We start from the raw sequence: 15,581 nt of genomic DNA, 5'->3' as shown, positions 1-15,581 counted from the left end.
TTTGAAACATATCATCACATAAACAAGGCCTTTATCTTGAACTAACCTTTAATGGGGTATATGTGTTTGTGTATATATATATATATATATATATATATATATACACACACATATATATATATGTGTATATATATGTATACACACATGTTTATACATATTATACTATAAATATATTCCTATATCATATATAAATAGCATGTATTTTATATAAAATTTATATAAACACACAATAAAATATATAAATATTTACATGCTTCTTAGTTTTTTAAATTATAATTTTTAAACATTGGGATAGTTCCTTTAGATTATTTTCTGCATGAGCAGTTTTTACACCTTGGGCCATAAGTCTCCCCACCTCCAATCCTCCCCCTTCCTTAGATGCTACAATTTGATTCCTATGTTTTGAATATTGTTATTCTAAATAAGATGTCCATTCAGGAGGAAGGTTCTACTGATTTAAAGTTTGCATCTTGTTACTGATTCCCAGCTCGCACTGGTGGTAAAGGACCCACCTGCCAGTGCAGGAGACATAAGAGACATGGGTTCCATCCCTGGGTCCAGAAGATCCCTGGAGGGGGGCATGGCAACCCACTTTAGTATTCTCGCCTGGAGAATCCCATTGACAGACGAGCCAGGTGGGCGGGCTACAGTCCATAGGATCACAAAAAGGCCGACTGAAGTGACTTAGCATCCACGCATGCGTGCACTGACCACCATACCAGCTCAGAAGGCTTCTTTCCTCTGGGGGTTGTGAACACTAAGGTCAGGGTCGAGGGCAGTGCTGCATGATATTTTGATCAGCCTTAAATGTTGCAGGACTGTTCTGTTTTCAGTTTTGAATCTGATCTGCAGTGTCACTCTCAAGAAGTTACTTTAATCAGGCTTTTTCAGTGGAGATGTAGCTTTTCATTAGTATGTAGGGGTGATAGCTATAACATTTACTAATTGGTGGAAATTTGGCATCCACAAATCAGAATGACCCCAGGCATTCAGGCTGGGACTGCTATTAAGGCCCTTATTGAGCTGCAGATTAATTTTTTTTTTTTTTTTTTGAGCCAAGAGCCAGAGAGGAAATATTTTAGGCTTTTGGGACCATACAGTCTCTACTGCAACCACTCTGTTGACAAAAGTAACCATAAAGAATACATACATAGTAAGTGTGCCTGTGTTCCAGTAAAAGTCTGTAGACACTGAAATTTGCATTTCATATAATTTTCACCTATCGAAAACATTGTTCATCTTTGATTTTTTTCCTCCACCATTAAAAAATGAAAGGATCATTCTTAAAGAAGTCATTCAAAAACAAGTGGTGGGTCAGATCTGGGCCCCTCTGCCTTGGACCAGGAGGTGGAAATCTCATTTACTTCACTTCTCCTGCTGACTCAACCACTAGCTATGGGACTCTGGGCACCGCCTTAAGTTGCATAGGCCTCAGTGTCTGTATCAAACGTGTGCTGATAGAATGGGACGAACAGGAACAGATAAAGTTCCTTTTTGTTATAATATTAAATTTCCTGATTCTATTAAAGGGGTATAAATCAACCTAAGCAATGTGATGTATGGAGAGTGGAAATTATTTAAAAGAAATGTAAAGAAAGAAATGGCAATTATTTAAATGGAAGACATGTTAATATTCTCAATGTGAATTATTTTAAAATGAGGAACAATGTCACCACTCCGATAGCAAGACCAAAATTTATAGTCTCCTAACTCTGAAGGCTCATACCACTTCTGTTTCTCCAATGCTATCCTTTTTTCCCCTCCCATTTTACTGAGGTATAATTAACATGTAATGTTGTATAAGTTTCAAGTGTTGATATACATACATACTGTAAAATTATCACCACGATAATGTCACATCTTATCACCTCATGTAGTTACAATTATTTTTCTTGCAATGAGAACTTTCAAAATCTACTCTCTAAGCAACTTTCAAATGTACAATATAGCATTGTTAGCTATAGCTACCATCCTGTACTTACATCCCCAGGACTTAAAAATCTTACACTGGGAGTTTGTACCTTTTGATCACCTCACCCATTTCCCTCCGTCTTCATCTGGCAACCACCGATCTGTCTTCTGTTTCTATGAATTTGGCTATTTTTAGATTCCACCTATAAATGAGAGCATACAGTACTCATCTTTCTCTGTCTTATTCCACTTAGCACAGTGTTCTCAGGGTCCATCCATGTTGTTGCCTGTCACATTCATCATTTAGTTACTGAACTGTGAGAAGGTGCAAGGGTTCCTTGGGAGAATGGCAGGAGGTGGTGCTGGTATAGGATAAATACCAGGGAGGTTCTGAGCAGCATCTTTTGCCAACCAGTATATATTTCAGTGTTTAAGTGACCATTGCTGCCAACATGGTGCCACTTGGCTGCATGTCAGCCAGACTGTTATGTAGAGAGGTTCTGTTTGGGTGATCATCTTGCTGTAGCAAACCATGTAGACCATTCTGGGTGATCTAGAAAGTTCTCAGAAGAACCTGTTGCTCAGTCAGTTCCACTTTTAGGTCATGAGGTTGCTAAGACTTAAGTATTATATAGCATATACTCATAGTGAAAAATTATTTATTGTTTGTCTGAAATTAAAATTTAACTGGTTGTCCTGTATTTTATTTACTAAATCTGGCAACCCTAGGTATCAATTTGGGAGCACCATCCAAATAAACCAAATGTGTGAATTGCCTTAAAGTAGTGTCTGTGCATGATAAATCCTCAGTCACCCAAGAGTGCTCATTTAGAGCAAGAACATTACACAGTTTGCCTTAAACGGCAGTCTCTTAAATTCCACTATAGGACTCTATCATTAGCTATGCTTCTCATTTTCTAGTGCACTTTGAGCCAGACATGTCAAGGCAACTGAATCTGAACAGACTAGAGAGCAAATGGAGTCTAACTTCTTATTACAGGTGCAGTTTCTTAAAGATTCCATTTGAGATGACTTTTCCCCATGAAGGATACTGTGTAAAATGTGTGTAAACAAGGATATGGGCAGGGTTGAAAAAAGATGCTGATAGAGGTGTGGCCTGAGATGGGCCACAAGGTACGAAAAGCAGAAAAGGTAAACAGTCCTCGAGATTCTGTATTGGTGGCATGAATTCTGAATGTAGGGTTTCGCATGCAGTTTTTAAAACACAGACCTTGCACTCTTCTTGGAGATACTGGTTTCCAAGGACCATCTCAGTCACCCCACCTGTGGGGCCTGGAGTTCTTGCTGAACTGGGTTCATTGTCTGGGGAGGACACAACATCAGGTTCCAAGTAGTTACATCTGACGAACAGAAGGATATAATTACCAACTCCACACCCAACCTTAAGTGTCTACACCAGTGACAAAACTGCCATGTATTGATCACTGGCTCAACGCCAGTCACCACCCTTTGTACCTATTGTACAAGTTAGGAGAGAGTAAAGTATGGTGCAAGGATTTGAACCCAAGTCTGTCCGAGTATGGACCCAGGTGCTTAAATGGTAAGCCTCTCCACCTCTCTATTAGTTGGATGCTTTGTTTGTTTCTGTTTTGTTTCTAATTGAAAAACCAAATTCATTGTATAGATATGAGTTAGTCCCCATAATCAGTGAGAAGGCTTGAGAATTAAAACCACAACCAAAATCACCCCACGGAACTCAGTCCAGTGAAGATGCTGTAACGTATCCTCACATGGAACACTGGATGCCTTAGACCTTTGGTCTTTACAGCTAATGGGGGAACACTGGTGGGAACATGAGCAGATTTCAGTCCCTCCACATTCCTTCACTCCTAAAAGACAAACTCCACAGCCATCAGTAGCTTCAACCACAAAGAATGGATGCAGAGGGCTCTCTGTATGCTGTCTTTGCAGTGCATGGGCTTCCCTGCTGGCTCAAGCAGTAAAGACTCTGCCTGCACGCAGGTGACGCAGGAGAAATGGGTTCGATCCCCGGGTCGGGAAGATCCCCTGGAGGAGGGCATGACAACTCACTCCAGTATTCTTGCCTGGAGAACCCCTCAGACAGAGGAGTCTGGTGGGCTATATAGTCCGTAGGGTTGCAAGAGTCAGACACAGCTGAAGTGACGGAGCATGCATGCACGCAGCACACGGAAAGGACCACGTCTTGGTCTCGTCTTTCATGGAAGCCAATGAGAGCCTACTGCTTAAAGCTAAAGGCCACAGGTGGACTTCCCCAAACCAGTAGCATGTTCATGACAGTGGGGCTTATATTTGCAAGTGAAGTGAATTCAGAATTAGCCATCTAGTTTGTTTTCTGGAGGAGTGTGTTTATTCACATGTGTGAGTACCTATGTGTGAGTGTGTGAAAGAGAGACAGAGATTGTGTATCTGTGGGCTGTATGATAAATGATCAAGAAATGATTTGGGCAAAAAGGACAGTTGGAAGGGATGAATTATTGATGGAACTGGAAAATTACACTTGCTTCTTATAAACTCCTCAGCACTTTAAGTCATGACAAAGCAGTTGAAAAAAAGTTATCTGGTTTTATTCCTAAAGCCCATGAAATTTAATCAGTTATCTCTTTCAAATTAGTTTCAGTTTTGCAACTGGTGTGGAAGGTTGGTATACATTTAAAGAGAAACCCTAGTTTATGCAAGTCATAAAGCTCAGTTCTCAGGCCATTTCTCACACTTCCCTTGACATGTACTTGTCTTCTCCATAAATGGGAAGATCACAACAAATCTAGTAACATCCCAGATTTCTTTATAAAACAAAAAGAGTAAGTTTGACTTAACCATTGGACACCTTCGTGGTTAATGGAATTGTGAAATTCACTGCTTTTTTATCTTGATAACACTTGTACTCATTTTCTCTGGCTGTTCTGACATTAAACAGAATAGCTGTTCGTGTAAAACTGGAGTCTTGAAGTATCTACATAGACACACTTATACTCTCAGACCCTGAAAGACCACAGATTAGAACTGAGTTTTATAAAATCTGTGAGAAATGTGTAGATGAATTTTATTTAAATGATTGGAATGTTGCATTGAGATAATTCATTTAGCTTCTCTAAAATTCAAATGATTGCTTTTTTTGTTCCCTTAGAATGGGTTCCATTTTTTTACGCCTCCCTTTTGTGCCCCCAAAACTGCAGTTTTGTGTGCATTGCTTAGATGATGAACTTCACATTATTTCTTTAAAGCTGGTCTCTCTACATGTATCATTTATGTTCCGTGTGTGAATTTTGGAAAAGTATTTTCTGTCCTTTCTCAGATAGAAATGGGAATTTGTGGTTAAAAAATTACATCCAGTATGACCCATTTAGAGTTCCCTGGTGGCTCAGAGGTTAAAGCGTCTGCCTGGAATGCGGGAGACCTGGGTTCAATCCCTGGGTTGGGAAGATCCCCTGGAGAAGGAAATGGCAACCCACTCCATTACTCTTGCCTGGAGAATCCCATGGAGGAAGGAGCTTGGCAGGCTACAGTCCATGGGGTCGCAAAGAGTCGGACACGACTGAGCAACTTCACTCACTCACTCAATGACCCATTTAGAATTTGAAACACAGAAGCCTTTGCCTAGAGAATGTCTGAGAGTACGCCTATGCTAACATAAGGCTCCAGTTTTTATGACCTGATTATTTTTCTCTTGCCTTTTGATTTTTACATGTTTTAATTAAGCCATCTAAATATATGATTATTATTGCTTCTGAATTTCATTAAGAACTGTAGCACTATAACTGTCCTGAGTATGAGCATTATAAATGTCCCTTTCGAGCTATAGGAAGTAAGTGACCGTGATTCTAGGAACTGTTGTAACATTTCTCCAGAATATTTCATGATAATTCTTAGAATGTTGACAATGACAGTAGCACTATATATACTTGTTTGGTTTAAGTCCCAAATTAAAATAGTGTACAAAATGGAGGCAACAGTGACTATATTTCAAAATTATCAAAATATGATTCTTTTTTCACTTTATTGATCTCTGCAGCTATACATGTCCCACAGTAATAATGGTCACTATTTATTGAGCGGCTGTGGTGAACTGAGCGAGCACTGGTTTAGGGATATTAACACATTTAATTCTTAGAACAATCCTATGAGTTATATATTTTTCCCTTTTTATATATGTAAATACTGATTCATAGAGCTAAAGAACTTGCCTAAGTCTCGCAGTTTGTGTGTAACTAGTAAGATCCTGTGTTGAACCCAAATGTGTTTCACTTAAAAGCCATGGCTCTGCTCCCCTCTTTTTTCCTTTGTCCTCTCTTAACTGTGGTTAAGAATAGGATCACAGTTGTGAAGATACCCTGGAGAAGAAAATGGCTATCCAATCCAGTATTCTTGCCTGGGGAAATTCATGGACAGAGGAGTCTGGTGGGCTATATAGCCCATGAGGTTGCAAAGAGCTGGACAGGACTGAGCAACTAGCACCTTCACTTTCGTGACAATGCTCAGCTTACTTTCTCCTTTGTAATTTTAATGCCTTTACATCGGTTTCAATATTTTTCTTTAAAAATGACTAAATGATGTGAGTATTAACTTCAAGGAATCAGTAATGACTCTGTGTCCTTTCTGCTCTCTGCCAACTCTTTCTAACTGCAGTGGCCAATGGGTCTGGTAACCAGGTGATCATCTATAGTACTTGCCCCCATTCTGATGTTTCAGTGTGAAAGAGAACTACTATGAAATTCTATTGTTCTTTGACTTATTGTAATGATGAGAAGGTATGTTTAGAATCAGGCTGATCCAGTGCAGATCCTGACTCTGCTACTCACTGGTTGTGTAATTTTAGAAGTGTCCTAATTTTTTCTGAACACTGGTGTTAACCTCAAAAGCAGTGACCAAACAGTAGTCACTAGCCACCTATGGCTATCAATTAAGATGAAATAAAATTTAAAATGTAGTTCCTCCGTTACATTAGGAACATTTTAAGTGCTCAAAGACCACCTATGGCTAGTATCTGCTGCATTGCATGACACAGATATAGGGCTTTTCCATCATTACAGAAACTTGCTATGAACAGCACTAATAAAATGGGGTCACTGGCACCTTTCTCCTAGAGTTACTGGGAGGATTAAGATACTAGAAAGCTTGCATAAGGAACCTAACATGGTGCCTACTTGGGACAATGACGCCCTAAAATAACGCATGTCCCTAATGCATGTCTTTGTTATCCACCTTTGTTTTGTATCGGGCAAATCCTCATCTTCCCTATTTTTTCTTTTTTCTCCTTTAAAATTTAAAAACATTTTAAATTGATAACTAGATCTTTGGTGTTGGAACAAGTATTCTCAAGATAACTTTTACTTCTTAAAAACTAAGGAAGGACAAAAAGATACCTTGTTATAGTGAAGCCAATGGCTGTCTAGCTTCATACCCAGAAAGAAGGAGAATAAAAAAGCATCAAGAGATGCATATGGTTTGTGAGAGTCCAGATCTGTATCTACAACTTGTATCATGAACAACCTTAGGTACAGCGAAATGCTTTCTCCACGGACCCCACGCCATCTGTAGTGGTTATTTCTGTGGGACAAAACTATTAGTCATTTGGGGAAAATACAAAACTCTTTGAAAACCTGTCCTAGAAAATTCTGTACCTTAAAGTTCTTTTTCTCTTCCTCTCCAGCTTCAGAAGTAAGTCACAGCCTTTCCTTTTCCTTACAGTATTTTATTTTGTCATGGACATTGAATCCATTTCTAAAGAGTCTTTGATACTGCTTATTGGAATCAATCTTAGAAATATCTGACAGTAAGACCCTAAGCAGGCTTCCCAGGTGGCTCAGTGGGTAGAGAATCCACCTACAATGCCAGAGACGCGGGTTCAATTCCTATGTTGGGAAGATCCCCTGGAAGAGGGCTTGACAACCCACTCCAGTGTTCTTGCGTGGAGAATCGCATGGACAGAGAAGCCTGGCAGGCTACAGTCCACAAGACCACAAAGAACATGCACACACACATACACATGCAAGACCCTAAGCAGTAATGCAATAACTATTTCAAACTTGATTTTTGTAAGAGTAAGGACATTTTCAATGAAGTCGGTACACCTCTGAAGTATAATGCGTTGGCCTAAAAACAACAACAAAAAAATGGTCCTTGCCCTGCTGTTGACACCTTGGGCAGTCTCCCTGGCCAGTCATTGTCTGGGAACACCCTTCCCTAAAGGGAGGGAAGTCTCAGTGCTAAGGGAACACACAGCATCAGCATGTGTCAACAGACTCTTAAGCAAAGGATCTTCTGGAAAAAATCCAAATTCATAGATTTTTTTCACCCTGAAATTATTGAGCTGATTTAAAAATCACTGTGGAACAGAGGAAAAGTATTATAATAAAAACAGGTGAACTTTGTCACCATCTAGAGTAGCCACCTGGGAATATTTCAAGCTAATTGTTCTCTTCACGTGGAAAAAAAACCAAAACCAATCCAGAGAGCACTGGCCCTGAAACACCCAGAGGGACCCCTTGAAAGAATTTTCTCTGGAGCTCAACTCACTCATGGCACAGATATGGTATGGGGAAGTATGGTATTTAGTAGGCCTATTTATAAGGAAAGACTAGAGATCTCTTCAAGAAAATCAGAGCTACCAAAGGAACATTTCATGCAAAGATGGGCTCGATAAAGGACAGAAATGGTATGGACCTAATAGAAGCAGAAGATATTAAGAAGAGGTGGCAGGAATACACAGAACTGTACAAAAAATATCTTCATGACCAAGATAATCATGATGGTGTGATCACTCACCTAGAGCCAGACATCCTGGAATGTGAAGTCAAGTGGGCCTTAGAAAGCATCTCTATGAACAAAGCTGGTGGAGGTGATGGAATTCCAGTTGAGCTATTTCAAATCCTGAAAGATGATGCTGTGAAAGTGCTGCACTCAATATGCCAGCAAATTTGGAAAACTCAGCAGTGGCCACAGGACTAGAAAATGTCAGTTTTCATTATAATCCCAAAGAAAGGCAATGCCAAAGAGTGCTCAAACTACCGCACAGTTGCACTCATCTCACACTCTAATAAAGTAATGCTCAAAATTCTCCAGGCTTCAGCAATACATGAACTGTGAACTTCCGGATGTTCAAGCTGGTTTTAGAAAAGGCAGAGGAACCAGAGATCAAACTGCCAACATCCGCTGGATCATGGAAAAAGCAAGACAGTTCCAGAAAAACATCTATTTCTGCTTTATTGACGATGCCAAAGCCTTTAACTGTGTGGATCACAATAAACTGTGGAAAATTCTGAGAGAGATGGGAATACCAGACCACCTGACCTGCCTCTTGAGAAATCTATATTCAGGTCAAGAAGCAACAGTTCGAACTGGACATGGAACAATAGACTGGTTCCAAATAGGAAAAGGAGTACGTTAAGGCTGTATATTGTCACCCTGCTTATTTAACTTTTATGCAGAGTACACCATGAGAAACACTGGGCTGGAAGAAGCACAAGCTGGAATCAAGATTGCCAGGAGAAATATCAATAACCTCAGATATGCAGATGACACCACCCTTATGGCAGAAAGTGAAGAGGAACTAAAAAGCCTCTTGATGAAAGTGAAAGAGGAGAGTGAAAAAGTTGGCTTAAAGCTCAACATTCAGAAAATGACGATCATGGCATCTGGTCCCATCACTTCATGGGAAAAAGATGGGGAAACAGTGGAAGCAGTGTCAAACTTTATTTTTTTGGCCTCCAAAATCTCTGCAGATGGTGACCCAGCCATGAAATTAAAAGACGCTTACTCCTTGGAAGAAAAGTTATGACCAACCTAGATAGCATATTCAAAAGCAGAGACGTTACTTTGCTAACAAAGGTCCGTCTAGTCAAGGCTATGGTTTTTCCTGTGGTCATGTATGGATGTGAGAGTTGGACTGTGAAGGCTGAACACGGAAGAACTGATGCTTTTGAACTGTGGTGTTGGAGAAGACTCTTGAGAGTCCCTTGGACTGCAAGGAGATCCAACCAGTCCATTGTGAAGGAGATCAGCCCTGGGATTTCTTTGGAGGGAATGATGCTGAAGCTGAAGCTCCAATACTTTGGCCACCTCATGTGAAGAGTTGACTCACTGGAAAAGACTCTGATGCTGGGAGGGATTGGGGGCAGGAGGAGAAGGGGACGACCGAGGATGAGATGGCTGGATGGCATCACTGACTCGATGGACGCGAGTCTGAGTGAAGTCCAGGAGTTGGTGATGGACAGAGAGGCCTGGCGTGCTGTGATTCATGGGGTCGCAAAGAGTCAGACACGACTGAGCGACTGAACTGAACTGACTGAACTACAAGGAGGGCTTCCCTGGTGGCTCGGTGGTAAAGAACCCTTCTGCCAAAGCAGGAGAAGATCCCACAGTGGGAAGCTCTCCTGGAGGTGGGCATGGCAACCCTCCCCAGTATTCTTGCCTGGAGGATCCCCATGGATAGCAGAGCCTGGCGGGCTACACCCCATCGAGTCACAGAGAGTCGGACATGCCTTAGCGACTGAACAACAATAACAATAGTGTGTAGGGAATAATCTTTTTCAGACCAAATGGCTCCTCTGTCCGGGAGCATAGGTAAGAACAAGCTGGGCGTGGCAGTTTCCTGCTTGGGCCTTCATTTCATGGGTAAATACTTGCTTCATATTGACGAAGTTAAAAAACATTGTTAGATATCAGTTGATGCCCTTAAGAAAGTTGTTCCTTTGTTCTGAAAACATATCACATCCATATGGGACTTACTTTGTGTCAGGCACTGATGGAATGCGAAACACATATTCATTTATTTAATCCTTCTAATAACCCACACAGAAGGAGCCTTTCTTATTCCAAGCTTTTAGGAGAGGAAGCTGAGACACAGGTTGCTTATATAACTTCCCAAGGTAAAGTTTCTTGCGGGAGTAGGGTAGGATGTGAGCCCAGGACCCAGGGCCAGGTTCTTAATTCTTCTACCACTTCACGAGTATGCCTTGGCCTCTCCTCTTCCTTTTCAGAGGAGAAGGGAATGTTTGTTACCAACATTCACAGAAACTTTGAATACAGCTCAGTGGAACCAGTCTTAGAAACATTTAGCACCAAGATGGCTCGACAGAAAAAGGCCTTAATCCCTGAGTCCGGTTGTTGCTGTCAGCAGATGCAGCCTGTTTTGTTTTCAATCAGTGAAAACAGCTGCTAGCTTTTCTGAGGCTGAGCTAGAGGGGCTGTTTGAAGCCCTGCAGTAGATAGCAGGGGGATTTCGTGTAGTGAAGCCTGACAGAGCGCTGCCTGAAATGGAAGAAGAAGCCTAAGGGAGGCCTCCAGTTCTGCCCTTGGTTTGGCCTCATAACTCCATTTTCAAGACGTAGAAAATGAACTTAAAGAAGATGCTGTATTCTGTGGTTGTACTTGAGCTTCGTGAACTGGTACGGTTAGCTAGCTTCTCTTGACTCCAAATGTCTCCATCTTTAAAACATGAATGTTGAGCTGATTGATTTCTAGTCCTTCTGAAGTCCTCTTAAGCCTCCCAACAATTTGATTCTACCCATCCTCTTCCATTATCTTATACTTCTTTCATCTGACACCTTGTATGTCCTTATTTCCTCAGAGCTCACTTGGTTAAGAGTCACTTTTTTAAAACATGCTTCCTGAACCTCCAAAACCCCGCCTCCACCCGTTACCTCACGTATCTTTCTTCACAGTTTACTTACTTACTTTTCCCAGTCATTGCTCTAAACACTTTTCTTCCACAGCAATAGTCTCTACAATCTTACATACTCTTACTGATTTTAACTTCTACTTTTCTTCAGCAGTCATTCCATGAACCTAGTTGAATCCCTCGAAGCTGGAAGCAGTCGTGAAAAATCAGGCCCAGAACTTGGAGCATATTGGATAAGCAGAAACATGAGAAATTTAGCCTAATACCATGAAATTAATCTCATTTTTCCCTTGCCTTTCTGGGAGAGCGCTCGGAGAGGGTTTTATGAGAATATGTGTGGGAAGGAATTCTCTAAGCTGAGTGACATGGGAGAGCGCTGCAAAGAGTGTGTGAGGTGGGGAGCAAGGGGCTTTACAAGTTTTTGCTTTAGACAGTGTGCCATTTCTGCAAATTGATTTTGAAAAAATTTTAACGCTCATTCCTTTCGTTGTTATTAGACTCAAGAAGCTAGGTTCTACTACTTCCAGGAGATGACATCCCTTCTTTTTTGTTTATTACCTTTTTTTAGGCTTATCTCACCAGGTGTTGTTTATTGGAATGATGTTCTTATTGCCATGAGGTTCAGTTAGCTCCAGCCTCAATCTGAGGAGATGGTGAGATGGGAGGAACATGGAGAATTCATTAGTAGTAAATTCTCCACATAAATTCTATATTCAGTTTTCACACGCTGGGTACCGATTGGTTGTAACAAATAGTTTCAAAGAGCAACATGTGAGTTATCCTACCTGATATTGCTCATGCCTATTTCAACTAGTTGTCCAAAGTAGGTAATTTTTAATCCGGCCTTTTGCACAGGTAGCTATTAGAGGACTTAAGTATCTTGAGGTTAGAACAAAAGAGAATCAGGTGAGGTTGTAAAGGAGAAAGTCTTGGCTGTTACTTGGCTGTTTTTGCATAGTAGGTACTTTAAAAGCATGTATCATAGAATAAGACAAAAATAATGTCCAACAGAGGTGATTCTTCTTCCCTCTGAGAATGTTAGAGCATTAAATGGATGAATTTTTCAAGACTGCCCAACTAAGATCAGACTTGTAGGCTACTTATTTGAAAATTACTATGGTCTGAAACATTTTTCCATTTCCTAAATGACCAGATAATGTAACATTTCTGATGGTCATGAGAATGAGTGTCCTGAAAGAGTCAATATTCAAAAAATCTCTTTAAATTACCATGCTGCTCTTTCTTACTTATCTTCATATTTTTATGGTCATAACTTGCTTTCATTCAAAATTGTCTTAGGTCCACCTATTGCTAATTAAACTGAGTCTGGAGTATAAAGTACTACGTTACAGTCTCTGAACAAGAACCACCTCTTTCTTGTCTGATTTCCCCTATTAAACTTCATGTTTCATCAAGGTGGAGGGCTGGAATTTCTTCATCTTTATGTCCCGGCAGCCTCGTACAGACTTAGTGCTTGACCATGATTGTTGGATGAACGAATCTTTGTGATAGCTCAGTTTCCTAAATGAAGGAGAATTGTACAGGTAAACTGGAAAGCCTCTTGATAAATCTGAGTCGTGAGGATTGTGTGTCTTGTCTGTGACCAGTAGACAAGCCAGCTAGGGAATTTTTGCTTGATTTTTCTAAGTAACCTGTCTAGATTTCCCCTCTAAATTTACAAGGGAAAAGAATGGTCCCGCTCATATTTTTTTCTTCTCATGAAGTCAGTCTTTGGTATCATTTCAGAGGGTAAAGTACAATACGTGCCCTAGTGAGACCCCACCACCTAACCGGGTTGACACGCCTGCACATTTTAAGGTTCAGGTGGATGTGGAGTCCTATTATGGCAGGAAGCAGGACTCAGAATTTAGAAGAGTGACTGTGGATTCTGCGGCCTGATTGCCTTGATTCAAGTTCCAGTTCTTCTTGTGAATATGAGCAAGTTACATCATCTTTCCATGCCTGTTTCCAAACATGAAAAAGAAAGTAATACCAACCTCATAGTAGATGTTGTTGATATTTTGTTGCTAAGTTGTTCAGTTCCTTTGTGACCCCATGCACTGTAACCTGCCACATTCCTCTCTACATAGTATTTCCCCTGCGAGAATACTGAAGTGGATTGCCATTTCCTTCTCTGGCGGATCTTCCCCACAGAGGGATCAGACCTGTGTCTCCTGCTTCATGGGTGGATTCTTTACCACGAAGCCATCAGGGAAGCCCATAGTTAGATGTACTAATCAGTTAATACACATGGAGCAACTAGAACAGTGCTTGTAAACACCTAATAAATGTTACGTATTATTAGCATCATCCACTTATTAGCTGTGTGCCTTTGCTTGGTTGCATTCTCTTGGCCATGGTTGCTTCATTTTTAAAATGAACCTAAGAATACCTTCTCCACCCTAAGCCAAGAGACTGGAATCAAATTGTCTCCCTGGGACCCAAGATTCCCACGACATTGTATTCATGTCCATGGGTATTGAGAAGGTGCTAGAACTTTGTATTTCCACTCCATGCTGTAGTGTAGAAGAGCTTTCTAGTTTATGTCCCATTTTGCCCGTATCTGCTGAAAATGCTTAGCAACTTATTTTGGAAATCAATAATTATGTCTGAGAAAATGGAGCTTTCTTGGTTAAAGAACAACAAATATAGGCCATGTCTCTTCCCCTCACCCATATGATGACTGGTCTACATGGTTCTTCAGAAGACAGATCTTATGATCTGATGTAATGATTCCTTTTTCTGTCCTGAAGAAGCAGAAGTATGATTTTATCAACAGGCATTTCCTTTAGATAGGAAGCTTGTTATGAGGCTTAAACGGCACGAATGAATTTTCCTGAGTGTTGTGGTGGCCTTTTGATTAACCATGCCCTATTTAATAATCTCAAAATATGCTGGGATCAGGAGCAACCAGAAAAGTATCCATTTAGATACAAGGTCAAATCAGGGATGAGGAAGCACTGTTTTAATTTTCCTATAAGAGTTGATGGGCTATAATCACATGTACGCTTTTTGTGTGAAGGTTTCTTTTGAACACATTGCACTAGAAATTTATTATTGTGATCTGAATTTCCCAGTGGAGAACACAATTCAAGTTGGCAGTGTGGAAGCCATAGCCATTCCCTGCTGCAGATAAAGAAAGACAGCTGTTTTGCTTATGGCTACAGCTTCTGTTCTGCAGAATAAATTTGTTTGCATTTGATCTTCTCGCAGCTTTGTTCAGAGAGCTGGTGATTACTATTAAACCATGATGACTATTAAGCCAGTTTGGCTGTCTTGATCCACATAGTGCCTTATCCATTCCAGGTGCTTACTAAATGCCTGCTGACTCAATACGATCTGGTAAACACTGAGACCTTCAGGTACAACAGAAAGCTGCCCCAAGAGGCAGGTATGCTGCTAGGAAACAGAGCTGCAATTTTTCCATGTCCTTCATTGCCAGGTTCCCAGCTTGTACAGCATTGGAAGCTACACTGAGGTGGTGTTTGGTGGTGGTTTTGTCTTTCCTGTTTTTGTTTCAGGCAAATGGGTCTGTGACAGAGCCCTGATAGAGACCTTTCAGATGTTTTTCCCTTTAGGGGAATGTGGCTCCTTGGGGATCTTTTTAATGAATCGCTTTGCCTAACAAGGCAGGTTGTGTGTTACTTTGTACCATGCTAAGTTTCAATTTGTTGGTTGGATGGCTGAGGCACAGAGGGGTGCCCTTTCGCCAGCAGGATTCCTAAAAAAGCTAGGAAGTCAGAGCTGCTGAACAGAAGCCCAGGGTTAGCCCAATAGAGTGGAGGGTTATCATTCCTCCCTGACTGGGGCTGTTTACTCTACCACCCAGAGGCTGGTGGACAGTGGGCGTGGTGAGCGTGCTGGCCTAAGTACCTGTTTGTAGAACACTATGACAGCAGGGCAGAGCTAAAACAGCAGTAATCTGAAACCAGTCCTGTTGGTTTTCCTTCCCTGGAAGCTAAAATCTGCATTCCAGATGAAACCTGCAGGGAAGCGGAAGAAAGCACTTAAAAAAAAAAAAAAAAAACCACGAAAGAAAAAGCTTCAAGGG

General features: G+C 40.9%; 1 protein-coding gene across 1 annotated transcript in view; it reads left to right on the top strand.

Annotated features, from left to right (window-relative positions):
* Positions 1 to 15,581, top strand: part of FMN1 (formin 1) — a 434,454-nt gene that overhangs the window by 102,263 nt on the left and 316,610 nt on the right. The gene's annotated exons all lie outside the window — the stretch shown is intronic.

The sequence above is a fragment of the Capricornis sumatraensis genome, chromosome 2 (assembly GCF_032405125.1).
Source record: "Capricornis sumatraensis isolate serow.1 chromosome 2, serow.2, whole genome shotgun sequence".
Lineage (NCBI taxonomy): Eukaryota > Metazoa > Chordata > Mammalia > Artiodactyla > Bovidae > Capricornis > Capricornis sumatraensis.
The sequence above is the reverse complement of the archived record's forward strand: the minus strand, read 5'-3'. Positions and strand labels throughout refer to the sequence as shown.